We start from the raw sequence: 19,194 nt of genomic DNA, 5'->3' as shown, positions 1-19,194 counted from the left end.
AAGGACATGGGAATACCAGACCACCTGACCTGCCTCTTGAGAAACCTGTATGCAGGTCAGGAAGCAACAGTTAGAACTGGACATGGAACGACAGACTTGTTCCAAATAGGAAAAGCAGTACGTCAAGGCTGTATACTGTCACCCTGCTTATTTAACTTATATGCCAAGTACATCATGAGAAATGCTGGGCTGGAGGAAGCACAAGCTGGAATCAAGATTGCCGGGAGAAATATCAATAACCTCAGATATGCAGATGACACTACCCTTATGGCAGAAAGCGAAGAAGAACTAAAGAGCCTCTTGATTAAAAGAGGAGAGTGAAAAAGTTGGCTTAAAGCTCAACATTCAGAAAACGAAGACCATGGCATCTGGTCCCATCACTTCATGGCAAATAGATGGGGAAACAGTGAGAGACTACTTTTCTGGGCTGCAAAGTCACTGCAGATGGTGATTGCAGCCATGAAATTAAAAGACACTTACTCCTTGGAAGGAAAGTTATGACAAACCTAGACAGCATGTTAAAAAGCAGAGAAATTACTTTGTCAAACAAGGTCCATCTAGTCAAGGCTGTGGTTTTTCCAGTAGTCATGTATGGATATGAGAGTTGAACTAAAAAGAAAGCTGAGCGCTGAAGAATTGATGGTTTTGAACTGTGGTGTTGGAGAAGACTCTTGAGAGTCCCTTGGACTGCAAGGAGATCCAACCGGTCCATCCTAAAGCAGATTAGTCCTGGGTGTTCATTGGAAGGACTGATGTTAAAGCTGAAACTCCAATAATTTGGCCACCTGATGCGAAGAGCTGACTCATTTGAAAAGACCCTGGTGCTAGGAAAGATTGAGGGTAGGAGAAGGGGACGACAGAGGATGAGATGGTTGGATGGCATCACTGACTCAATGGACATGGGTTTGGGTAGACTCCAGGAGTTGGTGATGGACAGGGAGGCCTGGCATGCTGTGGTTCATGGGGTTGCAAAGAGTTGGACACGACTGAGCAACTGAACTGGAACTGGAACTGATTCTCAAATCTCATTTTATGGTGAGCCTTTCCCGAACACTGGAGAACATACCCTCTACCTTTGTCCTACAACCATATCAAACTCCACATATCTTCCTGTGCTCCTCACTGTGTAAATGGCCTCACCGCCTACCCAGGGTCTCTTACGTAGCCTGGGGGTTACCCAGGACTCTGTCCTCTTCTTCGTAATGCTATATCTAGTCCATCATCCAGTTAAATATTGTGTAGATGCTACTTCCTAACTGTCTCTTAAGTTCCATCTGCTTCTCTCTGTTGCTTCTACTTTAGTTCAGGACAGGATCATCTCTCACTTTGATTACTACAACAGCCTCTACTGAAATCCATCTGTGTTGCTCTCCTGAAATCCATCTTCCACACTACAGACAAAGTGACCTTTTCTCTAAAACCTGAAATCCAATCACATCACTGCTCTGCCTTACCCCACAGTGGCCTCCCATTGTCCTTATTCTGACTCAGTCCTCACCTGGACCTACTCTGGCCCCCACCCAGGAACCTTTCTGTCCACCCTCCCACCCTGTGCTCCAACTTCCTTTACCATTTTGAACGTCTCTGGCTGTTCACGAGCTGTTTCTTTTACTTTGAGGGCAGTCCCATCAGGTCCACTTTGGTCTGCCAGTTAATCCAATGTCTACTCCAGACACAGATGGGGATCTTCGTCAGTGACTTTGTTGTCTGGTTTCCTCTTTCTCACCTTGACTCTTGTACACACTGCTGTTACCACACCACCTGCCCATGACGTGGTCACCATAAGGCATGTCTGCTGTCTCATCAGACCTAGGCTTCCTCAAGGGGAAATAGACCGTCATGTTCCCCTTGGCATCCAGTTCAGAGCCTAGCTCTGAACAGGTGCCCAGAAAATGTTGTCGGATCAATTAATTATGACGTGATCTCTGTCGACAAGGAGCTAGAGCTTATTAGCTGAATGAAAAGCAAGAAACAGATCAAAAATAACTGTGCTTAGTGCCATTAGAGAAAGACCAGCAAAGTTTTGGGAGAAAGAGAGAGTGAAAGAGGATTGGGGGGTGGTGGTGGGGAACTTCTAGGAATCAGTAACAAAACTACTTTAGGAGATGAAAAATGAAAAAACTGAATGAAGGATTTTTCACAAAGTGGTCCCACAAAATTATTGCAAGGAAATAATCACAATTCTGCAGAGACATATACAAAAGAATGTTTGCCCCATCATTGTTTAAAATAATTTTAGAAAAACATTTAAAAAAAATAACCTAAGTATCCATCAAAACAAAAAAACCAACTGGTTAAATAGATTTTGGTAGAACTATACAATGGAAATGACAAAGCCATTACAAGTGGTAATGTAGATCTATGTTGATTGGGATGAATTAGTATTGCGTCAGTGTCATTTATTTAAATTAAAACACACAAATAAACAAAACAAATGTATATATGCAAGGATAAAAACTCACTGAGAAATGCATTAAATAAAATAGAATGGAGGAGAAGAATGGAAGTGAGTGCAGAAGATAAAAATATGTAATAAAACACCAGAGGGACTTTGTAATATAGACGATGATTGCATGCCATGAACAGAGGAATATGATTATCATAAGTGTGCTCTTGAGATCCAAAAAAGAAAAAAAAGAGAGAAGACATTGCAGTAAACTCTTAAGTAGAAAACACAAGTCATAAAACAGTGTATGTCGTATTGTCTTGCTTTTACTCTGTACGTGCTCAAGCTCAAGTTATTGTGCACTGAAAGTTAGGGCAGTACATCATTTATGATGAAGTCTTAACAGTAGTTATTATTACTGCTGGCAGTAGAATGGTAATATTTCACTGCTCAGAATCGTTCTGGAATTTTTGTAATGTGTATATATAACATTTATAATCAGAGAGAAAGTACATAAATAATTTCAACTAACAAATGAAATGTCTTTTGTTAACAAAACAATCAGTCTCAGGAACTGTGGAAAGAGAACTTTTATGGTACTTTCAGTTAAAGCCACTTTTTCTTCAAACAATTAATTCACAGCAATATTTCAGGGTTCAGTCTGAACTGGATGCTAAGGAGAACATGATAATCACTTTACCCTTGAGGAAGCCCAGGTGTGGGGAGACAACAAACCTTTAGCTCTGAAGCCAGGGTTAGCTCTGGGTGAAGGGATGAACATGGAAGAGAAGCTCAGAAGAACCCCGAGTCTGTCGCCTCCTCACCCACATTCACCCTGGAGAGGCAGTGATGGGAGATACAGGTTGGGAGGCGAACCCTGTGTGTCAGAGTCTCTGAGGTGAAGAGGAATAGAATTTGTCACTCAAAACATGCCTCTTTGGCATAAGGATTATTTTAGGCTGATTACTTTTAATAAACACCAGACATAGGAGAATCTCTGAAAACCAAATAGAAGTTACTCTTCTGAAACAGACATTTACATCTCTGAGGGATATCTCCATTTGTAAGGTGTCTCCCTCTCTAAGCAGAAGAGGACAATGACTAAATCTCCAGGAACTCAGTGGAGAAGGCAACTGACTTAAATCTGCATCACCATACCCTGTTTACTGAGCTTTGCCCACCCCTGCCATAGTATCCCACATCTAGCTTTCCTTCCCACCAATATCTTCTTTATCCTTAGCTGGAGATGGTATTTAAGGGCATGGTTTGGACTATTCCAGAGAGTTCCTCAGTTTTTTGAATATTTTGCTTGTATAAGGAGTTATACATGTTATTAAACTTCTGTTTTTCTCCAGTTAATCTATCTTAACCAAGGACCCATAGGGCAGAAAGAGAATTATTTTTCCTCCCTTACAAAGGTTTTGGAAGTAGTGGTATCTCTGGATGTGTCTGGGATGAAGCTTCCCTGCCATCTTCCTAAGAAATAAGGAAATGGTGATTTGCCTGAAGGTGAAGACCACCATGGAGCTTCCCTTGTGGCTCAGGGGTAAAGAACCCACCTGCAAATTCACAAGATGTGGATTCAATCCCTGGGTCAGAAGATCCCCGAGAGAAGGAAACGGCAACCCACTCTAGTACTTTTGTCTGGAGAATTCCATGGACAGAGGAGACAGCCTGGCGGGCTACAGTGTATGGAGTCACAGAAGAGTCAGACAGGACTGAGCGATTAAACACCAACAACAAAAGACCACTACCCAGGGTTCTCAATCCAGAACTTTTGGCCGTGAAACCCATTGACATCCTCAGGAAAAGTACCCAGGGCCTCCCCAAAGACCTGTATGGGTTTTCTGGGCTTTGATAGATTAATGTGATCATGCCTTTTCTTAAAACATGAGAGCTGGGTTTTCAGTCCCAACTCTGCCCATGTTTTCCTGTAAGTTGGCTTCCTCTTTGAACTTCCATTTTCTCATCTCCAAAAGTTCTATGAAAGAATTCACCTAATTCACTGGGACAAACCACAGAGGCAGTTTGCGAAATGGGCAAGTGTTTCTAGCTCTCCATGTAGGCACTTTCCAGGACACCTCAGGAGAGAAAATAAGACCCAGGCATATGGAAAGGAGTGGGCTTTATTAGGCAGGAATGAAGAGAGAGTGACTTGCAAGTCCCAGCAAGAAGGAGCAAAGACACCTAGGGATGAGCAGCCATCAGAAGCTTCACAAAGCAGCCAGAGAAGAGGAGGAAACCACAGCGCCCACCTCGGGGTTTTGGAAGGGGAATGGAAAGAGCATATTTACCCAAAATTGCCAGCAGAGAGAGCTGACCCTCCCATCGAGGTTCCTATCTCTAATGTATTTCCAGCTCTGAATTACGCTCACCCCGTCCTTGCTGGGTCTTTGTGAAGCACCCAGTAAGGCTGGAACAAAGCACTTTTTCGTGGTGCAGGAAAAATATCTTGGCTAAAAGGGACAATGCCAAGGCTGAGAGGGCTAAAATTAGACCTTCTGGTGCTGTTTGACTTGGCAGTTGCGTGCACAGGCTGCTAACATGGCCCTTTCTCCCCGCCTCCCTCCTGGCCCTGGGCCTTCTGAGTGCACAGGTAACATGTGCTGAAGGAGTGGAAATGCTGCTTCCCCTGGCACCCTGTGGGGATGACAAATGCTTCTGGACCTATGTCACTGCCGCCTGGAGCTGCAGGTAGAGTAATGCTGCTGCTGCTGTTGCTAAGTCGCTTCAGTCGTGTCCGACTCTTCTCGACCCCATAGACGGCAGCCCACCAGATCCACCGTCCCTGGGATTCTCCAGGCAAGAACACTGGAGTGGGTTGCCATTTCCTTCTCCAATGCATGAGAGTGAAAAGTGAAAGTGAAGTTGCTCAGTCGTGTCCGACTCTTTGTGACCCCATGGACTGCAGCCTACCAGGCTCCTCCATCCATGGGATTTTCCAGGCAAGAGTCCTGGAGTGGGGTGCCATTGCCTTCCCCAAGGTGGAGTAATACTCAGTTTGAAAAGACTAGGTTTCCACATCAGCAAATTTATAGATTAAGATCAAACTGTATATCTGCTTCCTGTTAATCTAATGGCTTTTCATGTTGAAACCAAAAGGAAATCTCAAGATAATCATATATTTGAACCTTATATTTACCTAAGAATTTGCAGCTTCACTTATGTAACCGTCGCCGAACCCAAAGAACCAGTTCTAAGTATCTAACATCATGCCGTGCGGTAGTGTTATCTACGAGAAACAGCCCAGACCTTGGAGTTAGACACATGAGGTAAGATCTCCACCTCCAGCCTTCAGGAAAGTTATTTAATCTTTCCCATTCATCCAACTTTAAATTATCTCCAAATGCTAAATGGCTCAGTGGTAAAGAATTTGCCTTGCTGATGCAGGAGACATGGGTTCGATCCCTGGGTCAAAGATCCCCTGGAGAAGGAAATGGCCAGCCACTCCAGTATTCTTGCCTGGAAAATTCCATGGACAGAGGAGCCTGGCAGGCTACAGTCCATAGGGTCGCAAACACTCAGACATGACTTAGCAACTAAACAACAACAACAAAAACTAAATGAAATAATAAATCTATTTCACTGATATTTTAGCAGTAACAATCCTGGCTTATATTAGCAAGTACTTACCATGTGTTCATTCATGGATTATGCACTTCATCTTTACAATAATTTAAAGTAGATGCCATGTATATCTTCATTTTAGAGTCAAGGAAAATAAGGCTCAGAGAATTTAACAAACTTGTCCAAGGTCACACTACAAGAAAACAGTGGGATTTGAACCCTAGAAGGCTCTTACCCTCTGTTAGCTATTCTGCTTATTAAAGGAGATGAGAAACAAGAAAGTTCTTGCCAGGGGAAAAACTATTATTTTAATGTAAGCGTTCATTATTCTCCTTTCTTGCCTGGATGCTGCCCTGATCTATGTACTTCTTTACCTAAATGAGTCAACTTAAAGGTACTGGTCATCCTAGTCAGCTACCTCCCAGTTGCTGGGCTTTGGCCCTCATGGGGTTGGGGGAGGGCTTGGTTGCTAAATACAAGGGCAGCAATTGAAGGAACTGGGAATGTTTAGGCTGGAGAAGCAAAGGTTCTAGAGAGGAAATTTGAGCTCTCCTCATATAAGTGAAGGATTTACTGGTACAAAAATAGACTTATACATCAGCATAACAGAGCGGAGAGTCTAGAAATAGATCTGGCTATACATAATTACTTAATGTATGATCAAGGAAGCTTTTCAGAGCAAGGGGAAAAGAAAATATAATTTTGTAAGGGATGCTATCACCATCACTTGATAGCCATTTGGTGCAAAAAGGAAGTCAGAACCACACCATGTACATCTTTTAACACATCATTACCATTTAAAATAAACACTTTAATATAAAATTAAATGAAAGAAAACTATTAGAAACTGAAAATATGCCAGACAAAATGCTAATAGCTATTTTATATATATATGGTGCTGGGCTTCCCTCATAGCTCAGTTGGTAAAGAATCTGCCTGCAACGCAGGAGACGCCGGTTCGATTCCTGGGTTGGGAAGATCCACTGGAGAAGGGATAGGCTACCCACTCTGGTATTCTTGGGCTTCCCTGGTGGCTCAGCCAGTAAAGAATCCACCTGCAATGCGGGAGACCTGAGTTGGGAAGATCCCCTGGAGAAAGGAATGGCTTCCCACTCTAGTATTCTGGACTAGAGAATTCCACGGACTGTATAGTCCATCGGGGTCTCAAAGAGTTGGTCATGACTGAGCTACTTTCACTTTCACCCACCTGTCAATGAAGGAGACATAAGAGACGTGGGTTCAATCCCTGGGTCAGGAAGATACCCTGGAGGAGGGCATGGAAAGACACCCTAGAGGAGGACAGACACCCCAGTATCCTTGCCTGAGAATCCTATGGACAGAGGAGATTTTCGGGCTACAGTCCAGAGGGTCACAGAGTCAGACACAACTGAAGCAACTTATCATGCACGCAGCAATTCCATTTAGACATATAAACCTTAGAGAAACTCACACAAGTACACAAGGGGACGTGTGAAAAAGATGTACACTACAAATCTGTAATACCAAAGTAAAAAAAAAAAAATGTGACAATAACTTAAATGTTCATCAGATTTGTTGTTGTTTAGTTTCTAAGTTGTGTTTGACTCTTTTGTGACCTCATGGACTGTAGCCCACAGGCTCCTCTGTCCATGGGGATTCTCCAGGCAAGAATACTGGAGAGGGTAACCATTTTCTGCTCCAGGGGATCTTCCTGACCCAAGGATTGAACACATGTCTCCTGCATTGCCAGGAGATTCTTTACCACTGAGCCACCAGGGAAATAGCAAATGATTAATTAATTTGAAGTATAGTCACATGATGAAACACTATAAAGTAGTCAAAAAGAACGAAGATATTATATGAATAAAAATGGTAATCTAAAAATATTTTTGAGAGGAGTTGGAGAATGACACATGCATTATGATGTCATCTACTTAAACATCAAAGAGCCAAACTGATACTATAGAGATATACATAACTGGTCAAAAGAATAAAGGTATTCAAGAAGAAAATGCATAGCAAATAACAGAATGATTTTTCTGAGGAAGAAAGGAGGTGAGTGGGATTGAGAAGGAAAATGATGATCATTTCAAAACATGAGATGGCAATAATATTTCTGAATTCTAGGTAGTAGGTCAATGGATATCTGTCATACTACTCGCTAAATTTTTCTGGATGTTTGAAATTTTTCACAACAAAAAAGTAATTTATTTTCCTTTATTCTATAATTCAGATTTATCTCAAATCCCAACTGACTTTTTCTTAGGTACACTCCATTGCAGAAAATTAACTAATCAAATGGCTTGGGTGCCATTATAATTTTGAATAATGATGTTTTCTTTCAGCTTTTATACAGAGTAATCACATTTATTTCAAAGAAAATATGTGGCAGAATAATGAGGAGAAAATTGTGCCAGACTCTAAGAATTTTAGTGAATACTTTAAAGCATGTCCATTTTAAGTCTAGGGAAAAAAGATATTTCTCTTATTCTCCACTGGTAATTCTCATGTGGTTTCATTTTTGTGGTATACAAATTGGTAGCACAAAGCAAAATGGAAATCAAGTTAATTTCCATAGTTTCATGACTGTTTTGTTGGTGCTACAATTGCATCTACAGTTAACACTTTCTAGGTAGTTTTTGTGCATTACAATTACTTGTTTCCTCGCCTGACTTGACTAGACTCTTGGAATGCTTTGAAGATGGACACCCAGTTTTGTTCATCAAATATCCTTATCATATGGGCATTCAGTGAGTGCTTTTAAACTGATTTTATAAAATTTCAATTTTCATCTGTGCACGTGTGCTAAGTTGTTTCAGCTGTGTCCGACTCTTTGCAACCCTATGGACTACAGCCCACAGGCTCCTCTGTCCATGGGGTTCTTCAGCAAGAATACTGGAGTGGGTTACCATGCTGTCCTTCAGGGGATCTTCCTGACTGAGGGATCGAACCCACGTGTCTTATGTCTCCTTCATTGGCAGAAGGGTTCTTTACTACTAGCACCACCTGGGAAGCTCAACTTTCATCTGTGAATGGAAATATTAGATACAACAGTTTAATGAAACATTGGCAAGACATTCTGAGAGATTCTGACCTTTTGAGGTGCTGAATCAATAAAGTTGGAATGATGGCAACTCTTTGAGTCCATCTGGTTTCCTGCCATTGTACTAAACACATTAAATGAGTATGTAATTGCTTGTAGTTGCTGTTGTTGTTTTTCCAGAACTGTAAGCATGAGTATTGGGATAATTTTGTAAAGGTCACTCTGAATAGTCTCATGGAATGGTGTAATAAAGTCCACTTAATGATAAATATGTGTTTCATTGCCAAAATGGAACATAATCCTTGGCCAACTATCTAGGCACAGTTTCTTTCAGCTTATTAGCAGCATATTTTGGGTCAGAGGACTCAAGGAAGGTAGAGAGGAGCTTGCCAGGCCACACAGAAAAACTTCCTTGTTTTCCTTTTTTGAAACCTCTCTTTTCTAATTAACTTTTTTTTTACTGTTTTATTTCACTGTATTTGATACATTTCCTAAACCTAACTGAAATCACTTCTGAAGTATGGAAGAAGACTAGATAAAAGAAAACAGAGAAGAGCATGACTCTTGAAAAACACGTGCTATTAGAAGAATTTGTTTTAAAAAGGAATACTTAGAAGAGGGTAAATTTTCTTTATATCACAACAATGTAAAGAAGTAAGCGTATAGAAAAAAGATCAGAAAGAAAATGTCGAATAATCATAATAATTAACTTTGAATATTAAGATGATGATTTAAATTTCTTTCCATGTTAGAATTTTTCAGATTCTTATCATTGTCAAATATTATCTTTATAATGAAACCCCCAAACATTACTCTTAAAGGACTTACACATTTAGATAGCACACAGGCAATTCTCAAATGTTTAGCAATTATATATTTGCTTAATGTCTTTAGAGTTGTCTTGACTGACCTAAATTTAAACAAGTTGAACTGATTAACAAGTGTTCTCCCCAGAATTAAACATATAATACTGACTGATGCCAGGGACAGCTAAACACTCCAGGTTAGAAGGGGTCTGCAAAAAGTTTAAGTTCGGGAGTCAAAAAGGCCTGGGTCTGCTGGATGACCAAGCACATTGTTCATTCCCTCAAAGCTCCACTGTTCTCTTCAGTTAAGTACAGAATTTTATAAACCCTCTGGTTTTGTTCTGAAGATAATATGTTCTGTTATGGATGCATGGGAAGTGCCTGAATTACTTTTGTCATGAAATAGTTCCCATCCTTCTGCATCTTCCCCTTCCTGGTTATTCCTCACTAGATATACTGGACATGTTACTATTAATATGTCCCATCTCTTCTTTTAGCTGAGATGGTCTTATCTGATTTCATATTCAGGGAAGTACTGTTAAGGTGTTTTTAGGCAGAGATGACCTAAAAATCCAATCAAAGCTGGCACAGCACAGGTCAATCAATGACGCTGGATGGTGGGAAGGGCTGTGCAAATAGAGATAAAAGTCATCAGACTTACACTTTCAGGGATTTGGAATGGAAAGCAGATGGTACTGGATCCTTCGTCAATAGTGATCCCAAAGCTAAACTGCAGAGAGAGTGGCTGAGATGCTATGTATAGACAGAAGAACATCTTGGATTCCACAAGACCAAGAAAAGGAGATAACAGCAAGTCCTCAGAGTTCTGCTGGTTCCTGATGGCTCCTTAGGTCTAGTTCTGACGCTCATTCTTAAAATAAGTATTCTTTGTATAAATTCAATGTTCAGAGACAGATAACACTGCTTTAATGCAATGTATGCCCTGACTGGAGAGAGCTTCTAGGTTCTAAATTTATGCCGCAGCTGAGAGAATACCTGCTTATGTAATCTCATGGCCCGGTCTAAATGCCACCGTGAGGGAGCAAAAATTGATTCTTTCATGTTAACAGCAGCATTCTTTTATGTAAAACAAAAACTTTTTTAATCATCTGAAAGATACATTTTGGTCTGTGAACACATGTGAAAACTAAGCCTTGTAAATGGCATAGTGTGTCTTTCATATATCATTGCATTATTTTCAAATATATGTCAATGCTACTGCTATTAATAATACATGAATTTTAAGCATTACTGAATTTTATAGTAGCTATGTATCACTCTGTGTTCTTTCAATTGACTAATAATGAAATCACAATGATTAACTTTGAGACTTGAAAAAGCTCTAGTATTATAAAGAAGTCCTAGGAGTGTAAAGTAGGGCTGGAAAAAATTAGGAATGCCTGACCAACTGTAGACCTGATGAAAACCTTAATAAGTTTGAATTTATCCTCAATAGAAAAGAATATTAATTCTGAAGGGTAGGGTACTGAAGACCCTGCTGGTTTGATTAGAGGGTTTGGTGTTGAGTTACATTTTTTATTCTGATGAGTAATGGCAACCCACTCCAGCATTCCTGTCTGGGAATCCCATGGATAGAGGAGCCTGGCAGGCTACAGTCCATTGGGTCGTCAAGAGTTGAACATAACTTAGCAAAAATAACAACAAACCATCTTTGGGGCTTCCCAGGTGACTCAGTGGTAAAGAATCTGCCTGCCAAGCAGGAGACGTGGGTTCAATCCCTGAGTCTGGAAGATCCCCTGGAGAAGGAAATGGCAACCCACTCCTGTATTCTTGCCTGAAAAACCCCATGGAGAGAGGAGTTTGGCAGGCTACAGTCCATGGGGTTGCAAGGAGTCGGATACGACTTAGTGACTAGACAACAACAAATACCTTTCTAGAACAACATAAAAGGAGTGCCATTTTCTCTATTAACTTCTGGGCTGTACAGTTAAGAGTTACAAAAAAGAATAGATATTCAACATTCATTCTCTATCTGATGAATTATCCCATCAACCCAATCTTCCATGAACACAATATCATCCTCTCTCTCTTCACAAATTCAGTCATGCTCCAATGTGATCTACCTCCTAAATATTTCCCAAGTTTGTACAAGTCTCTGAATCTGCACTGCACAATTTCAGCCCAAGCCAATATCACTTCTCACATGGACAATTATAATTGTCTCCAAACTGGTTTGTTTACGTTTAGCTCCTCCCTAATTCATTCTCCAGAAGGATCTTTTGCAAATGTGAGTCTGATTAAGTCATTTCCTTTCAAAAACCTTCCATGGTTTCCGTTTTCTTCTTTGTTGTTGTTCCGTTGCCTAGTCATTTCCATGCCTGACTCTGCAACCCCATGGACTGCAGCACATGAGGATTCCGTTCTTCACTATTCCTCTTAGGACCCAGTTAAAAAAAAAGCAAAAACAAAATAAAACTCTGAACAGTCCTCATAAGATTCATCACAATATGAAATCTGGCTGTTTGTCACTCTTTGGAGTTGCTGTCTCCCACCAGGTTCACTTTCGAATCCAGCTTTTTGCACTTGCTATTATCTGTGTTGGGAGCGCTCTTTCTGTGCCTCCTTCACCTGGCTGACTCCCACTCTTACTTCATTGCTGTTGTTTAGTTGCCAAGTCATGTTGGAATCTTTGCAACCCCATGGACTGTAGCCTGCCAGGCTCCTTTGTCTAGGGGATTCTCCAGGCAAGAATCCTGGACTGGGTTGCTACTTCCTTCTCCAGAATATCTTCCCCACCCAGGGATGGAACCTGCATCTCCTGTATTGGTAGGTGGGTTCTTTAACACTGAGCCACCTGGGAAGCCCCTACTCTTACTTTAGATTGCAGCATAAATCTGCCCTAAATTCCTTAGATTAAGTTAATCTCTTTGCTATACATGCCCATAGGAGCATAATCTCTGCTTCTCCCAAACCCACCGCCTGATCAGTTCTTAATCATTTGTTTGTTGTATTTTCCTTACTATAAGCTCCATGAAAGACTCTAGGTTGTTGGTTTGTTCTTTTTTCCCACTTCTAAATTTTCCACTACAGGGCTTGGCACGTAAGAAGGTGAAAGTGAAGTCGCTCAGTCGTGTCCGACTCTTTGCAACCCCATGGACTGTAGCCTACCAGGCTCCTCTGTCCATGGATTTTCCAGGCAATAGTACTGGAGTGGATTGCCATTTCCTTCTCCAGGGGATCTTCCCAACCCAGGGATTGAACCAGGGTCTCCCACATTGTAGACAGACGCTTTTCCATCTGAGCCACCAGGAAAGTCCTTAGGACTTTTTTTTGGTGGGGGGCAGTGGGGGGTGGAAAGAATACTGGAGTGGGTTACCATTCCCTTCTTCAGAGATCTCCCCGACCCAGGGATTGAACCTGGGTCTCCTGCATTATAGGCAGACGCTTTAAAGTCTGAACCACCAGGGAAGTTTGGCACATAATAAGCACTCAATTAAAATCTGCTAAGCGGAATTAATCAATTAATGTTTATTGAGTTGGATTAACTGTCACACTCTCACAGAAGAAATTCTGAGGCCTGAAGAGGCAACTTCAAAAATCTACTGATAACAGATTTGTTTCAGATAGTTAACATCCAAAAAGTATTTGCCTTTCTTAAAATTTTTAATCCTAAATATTTGTATTTGTTGTTATTGAACATAGAATATTTTTCCAATTTTCATTTCTGAAAGCTTTTTTGATAGACTAAAAGAAAAGTCTATTTATTTTTGTAATTTATCTTGCATCCAGCCTCCTAATATTTACTAATTTTTGTCTCTACTTGAAACTTTGGATTTTCTCTAAATAAGCTCAGTAAGGCTTCCATGACAGCTCAGTTGATAAAGCATTCTCCTGCAATGCAGGAGACCCTGGTTCGATTCCTGGGTCGGGAAGATCTGCTGAAAGGAGAGGCTACCCACTCCGGTATTCTTGGGCTTCTCTTGTGGCTCAGCTGGCAAAGAATCCACCTGCAATGTGGGAGACCTGGGTTCGATCGCTGGGTTAGGAAGATCCCCTGGAGAAGAGAAAGGCTACCCACTCCAGTATTCTGGCCTGGAAAATTCCATGGACTGTATAGTTCATGGGGTTGCAGAGCATTGGACACGACTGAGTGACTTTCACTTTCACTTTAAGCTGAGCCCCCCCTCAAAAAAAACTGATAACTTAATCTCTTTCTCAGTGTTTATTCTGCTTATTTTGTCATCATATTGCTTTTGCACAAATAAAGAACAATATGAATCTTTAATTTTTTTCTGAGTGAAGACAAGGTATAAATGAAAATGAAAGTGTTAGTCACTCAGTCATATCAACTCTTTGTGACCCCATGGACTGTAGTCTGCCAGGCTCCACTGTCCATGGAATTCTCCTGGCGAGAATACTGGAATAGATTGCCATTTCCTTCTCTAGGGAATTTTCCCAACCAAGGGATTGAACCTGGGTCTCCTGCACTGCAGGCAGATTCTCTACCATGTGAGCCAGCAGGGAAGCCCCCAAGTATAAATATACAGTAATAAATCTGTGTCTATTTCTGAGAAAAGTGGCTCATTGCAAGATTTTTGCTCTATAACACTTTAATATTCTGGTAAGACCTTGAGATTTACCTATTACATTTGATAACAGTAGGTAGGGATGGAAAGATCTTAGAGATATCCTAGTTTAACCCTACTTATTCTACATATGAACTGAGGCCCAGCAAGAGAAAGTGATTTGACCAAGACAAAGAACTAGGAGTAAAGCCCAGGCAAAAATACCAAAGTTTTATGACCCCTGGGACAATGTTTTTAATAAAAATTTTGTTGATTAGAACTTTAGATGTATTTTTGTGTGTGTGTTGATTTTTTAATATTACACATAAAAATTGATAATCTAAATTAAAATATTTATTCTAAAATTTTATTATTACTAGCACGGCAGAAGTTTCCAGCTTCCTTCAAAATCAATGTCCTTCTTCCTTAATAATAAAACTCCTAATTTATAGCAGGGGTTTTGTTCAATGTGATTGAATTCTGGCCAATGGCACATATGTCAATTTTCAGGTCTGACTTAGGCAAGGGTCCTTAAAAGGAAAGGATGCACCCTTTATCTCCCCCTTCTCCTTCTTGCTAGTAGAAAGCACATGTGAGGCTTGCAGCCATGGCGGATCGAGAGATGGAAGCGACCTGTGAAGGATGGCAGAGGTGAAGGGCAGAAGGAGACTGAGCCCCTGAGAACTTCGTGAAGCTCCCCTATCAACCTTGTACTGCCCACTGCTGGATTTCTTTTATACGATTGAGAAATAAACTCTCCTTTTAACTTATTGTTATCTGGGGTTCTCTGTCATTTTAAGCTGAATCTAATTCTAGCTGGTCTGTTAGTAAATTCTAGGAATGCAAGCTCTTGCTCAAAAAAAAAAAAAAAAAGAAAGAAAGCATAATAGAGTATGAAAGTGTTAAATCACTCAGTTGTGTCTAACTCTGCAATCCCATGGATTATAGCCCGCCAGCCTCCTCTGTTCATGACATTTCCCAGGCAAGAATACTGGAGAGGAAAAAAAAAAAGAGAGAGAGAACACTGTGGCAAAAAAAAAAGAATACTGGAATGGGTTGCCATTTCCTTCTCCAGGGGATCTCCCTGACCCAGGGATTTAACCCAAGTCTCCTGAATTGCAGGCAGATTCTTTATCGTCTGAGCCAAGATGTTAAATAGAATTCTGGTTATATTCTCAAGAACTTGAAACTTAAAATAATGATAATAACAGCAGTGTGTTGACTACTGGGGCCAGCCTATAGAGAGCACTCAAGAAATGGCTCTGACGTCATACTTTCTGGTCTTGCCGCTTATTGGCTGTGTGATGGTGGGCCTGTTGCCTATTGTTTCTAAATTTTCTTCGCAGTCAGAACATTAAAAGTTCTTTAGCATGGGTTGTGAGTGTTAGAAAAAAAAACACAATTGATAATGTCAATATAAATTAACCCCATGTAGTATTACTGATCTTATCATTGAAACCATCACTACTACTACCTCTAAAGTCTAGATATCATATATACTTATGTGGTAATATCTGTAATTTAATTATCATGATAATACTGTCCCATAGGTATCATTATCAATATTTCATGATAAAATGACTCACCTAATTTGGAATATTTTGTGACAGAGCCTGATTACAAAACCCACAGTTCTTTCCATTACACCATGCTCATCTTATTTAAGATTCTATAAACTTTAACACTTTATGTCAAACACACGTATTTGAAAGTATTTTCTTGCCATCATTGTAACTGAACTGTGGTTCCTGCTCCTTCTGTCAATAATAGTGTCCTTACTCCTCTTTCCCACTGTCTTCCTAATTCATAGCCTTGGCGTCCTCAAAGTGATCCCACTTCCAACTCTCATCCTAAAGGGAGGTCTGGGTCCTGTATATTCCAGAAGTCTTCCCATAGCACACTCTGCTTCTCTCACAACCGTTCTTATCAGACTATCAACTATCATCTATCTTCACCACTGGAGTGTCAGTTCTGAGAGGGTATGAACAATGTCTTGTATCCTCAGAGTACACTGTAAGTGCTTAATAAACACTTGTTGAATCAATGAAAACCACTTCTGGAACTTAGTGGAACTATAGAGGCATTTGGGTGTGTTTAAAGGCCCCCATGAAAACAACCAAGGGTTTGGGAGAAGTACTTGACACACAGGTGCTTGCAAGTTATCTGGACACTGTCACAGTGCATGATGCATCAGAGAGTGTGGTTCTCTTAGAGATGAGCTGGCATCAAAAGCTCTGTTGTCCTTATTACTGGGGGACTTGTGAGTGATGGATAAAGTGGGAGATGCTAAAACCTGGAAGCAAGGCCCATTCCTCTCTTCTCAAAGAGAAATGCAGCACTCATTACCTTCCTAAGACACAGCCACGGTAAACATGTCTCAGTGGCAATCCCAGGAGGGTGAGTTGGAAATCTAGACCTCAGTGGATTTCCCTGGTATCTATTACTTCATGCAGCTCAAAATAGATCTCCATATTACCATTTCTTACAGCACCATGTATTTTTCTTTCATGATACTTAATCTTGTAATTTTAGGCTATTTTGTGATTCTCGTGCTTGCATGCACGTGCTCAGTCTTGTCCAACTCTTCGTGACCCCATGAACTGCAGCCCACCAGGTTCCTCTGTCCATGGCATTTTCTAGGCAAGAATACTGGAGTGAGTTGCCATTTCCTTCTCCAGGAGGAATTTCCTGACCCAAGGATCGAAGCTGCATCTCCTGCATTGGTAGGCAGATTCTTTTATCACTGTGCCACCTGGGAAGCCTAACGGCAGGGATTGTGGCTGTTTTAGTTTACTCTGTACATTTCAGTTCAGTTCAGTTCAGTTGCTCAGTCATGTCCGACTCTGCGACCCCGTGAATCACAGCACGCCAGGCCTCCCTGTCCATTACCAGCTCCTGGAGTCCACCCAAACTCATGTCCATTGAGTCGGTGATGCCATCCAGCCATCTCATCCTCTGTTGTCCCCTTCTCCTCCTGCCCCTAATCCCTCCCAGCATCAGAGTCTTTTCCAATGAGTCAACTCTTCCCATGAGGTGGCCAAAGTACTGGAGCTTCAGCTTTAGCATCAGTCCTTCCAATGAACACCCAGGACTGATTTCCTTTAGAACGGACTGGTTGGATCTCCTTGCAGTCCAAGGGACTCTCAAGAGTCTTCTCCAACACCACAGCTCAAAAGCATCGATTTTTCGGCACTCAGCTTTCTTACAGTCCAACTCTCACATCCATACATGACCACAGGAAAAACCATAGCCTTGACTAGATGGACCTTTGTTGGCAAAGTGTCTCCGCTTTTCTAATATGCTGTCTAGGTTGGTCATAACTTTCCTTCCAAGGAGTAAGCATCTTTTAATTTCATGGCTGCAATCACCATCTGCAGTGATTTTGGAGTCCCCCAAAATGAAGTGTGACACTGTTTCCACTGTTTCCCCATCTATTCCCCATAAAGTGATGGGACTGGATGTCATGATCTTAGTTTTCTGAATGTTGAGCTTTAATACAACTTTTTCACTCTCCTCTTTCACTTTCATCAAGAGGCCCTTTAGTTCTTCGCTTTCTGCCATAAGGGTGGTGTCATCTGCACATCTGAGGTTATTGATATTTCTCCCAGCAATCTTGATTCCAGCTTGTGCTTCCTCCAGCCCAGCATTTTTCATGATGTACTCTGCATATAAGTTAAATAAGCAGGGTGACAATAACACAGCCTTGACGTACTCCTTTCTTATTTGGAACCAGTCTGTTGTTCCATGTCCAGTTCTAACTGTTGCTTCTTTACCTGCATACAAGTTTCTCAAGAGGCAGGTCAGGTGGTCTGGTATTCCCATCTCCTTCAGAATTTTCCACAGCTTATTGTGATCCACATGGTCAAAGGCTTTGGCATAGTCAATAAAGCAGAAATAGATGTTTTTCTGGAACTCTCTTGCTTTTTCGATGATCTAGCAGATGCTGGCAATTTGATCTCTGGCTCCCCAGCCTTTTCTAAAACTAGCTTGAACATCTGGAAGTTCACAGTTCATGTATTGCTGAAGCCTGGCTTGGAGAATTTTGAGCATTACTTTACTATAGCGTGTGAGATGAGTGCAATTGTGTGGTAGTTTGAGCATTCTTTGGCATTGCCTTTCTTTGGGATTGGAATGAAAACTGACCTTTTCCAGTCCTGTGGCCACTGCTGAGTTTTCCAAACCTGCTGCCATACTGAGTGCAGCACTTTCACAGCATCATCTTTCAGGATTTGAAATAGCTCAACTGGAATTCCATCACCTTCACTAGCTTTGTTCGTATGATGCTTTCTAAGGCCCATTTGACTTCACATTCCAGGATGTCTGGCTCTAGGTCAGTGATCACACCATCGTGATTACCTAGGTCGTGAAGATCTTTTTTGTATAGTTCTTCTGTGTATTCTTGCCACCTCTTCTTAATATCTTCTGCTTCTGTTAGGCCCATACCATTTCTGTCCTTTATCGAGCCCATCTTTGCATGATATGTTCCCTTGGTATCTTTAATTTTCTTGAAGAGCTCTCTAGTTTTTCCCATTCTGTTGTTTTCCTCTGTTTCTTTGCATTGATCGCTGAGGAAGGCTTTCTTATCTCTCCTTGCTATTCTTTGGAACTCTGCATTCAGATGCTTATATCTTTCCTTTTCTCCTTTGCTTTTCCCTTCTCTTCTTCTCACAGCTATCTGTAAGGCCTCCCCAGACAGCCATTTTGCTTTTTTGCATTTCTTTTCCATGGGGATGGTCTTGATCTCTGTCTCCTGTACAATGTCATGAACCTCATTCCATAGTTCATCAGGCACTCTATCTATCAGATCTAGGCCCTTAAATCTATTTCTCACTTCCACTGTATGATCATAAGGGATTTGATTTAGGTCATACCTCAATGGTCTAGTGG

General features: G+C 41.1%; 1 protein-coding gene across 3 annotated transcripts in view; it reads right to left on the bottom strand.

Moving 5' to 3' along the window:
• Positions 1-19,194, bottom strand: part of VSNL1 (visinin-like 1) — a 121,425-nt gene that overhangs the window by 81,972 nt on the left and 20,259 nt on the right. The window contains exon 1 of one of the 3 annotated variants that reach the window (XM_010840504.1): positions 5,529-5,603. The exons of the other annotated variants lie outside the window; for them this stretch is intronic. The gene's annotated coding sequence lies outside the window, so the exon portion shown is untranslated. Of the gene's footprint in view, positions 1-5,528; positions 5,604-19,194 lie in introns of those variants that run through there. 3 annotated transcript variants of the gene reach the window in all.

This window comes from Bison bison, unplaced genomic scaffold (genome assembly GCF_000754665.1).
Source record: "Bison bison bison isolate TAMUID 2011002044 unplaced genomic scaffold, Bison_UMD1.0 scf7180017864145, whole genome shotgun sequence".
In the NCBI taxonomy this organism is placed as follows: Eukaryota; Metazoa; Chordata; class Mammalia; order Artiodactyla; family Bovidae; genus Bison; species Bison bison.
The sequence above is the reverse complement of the archived record's forward strand: the minus strand, read 5'-3'. Positions and strand labels throughout refer to the sequence as shown.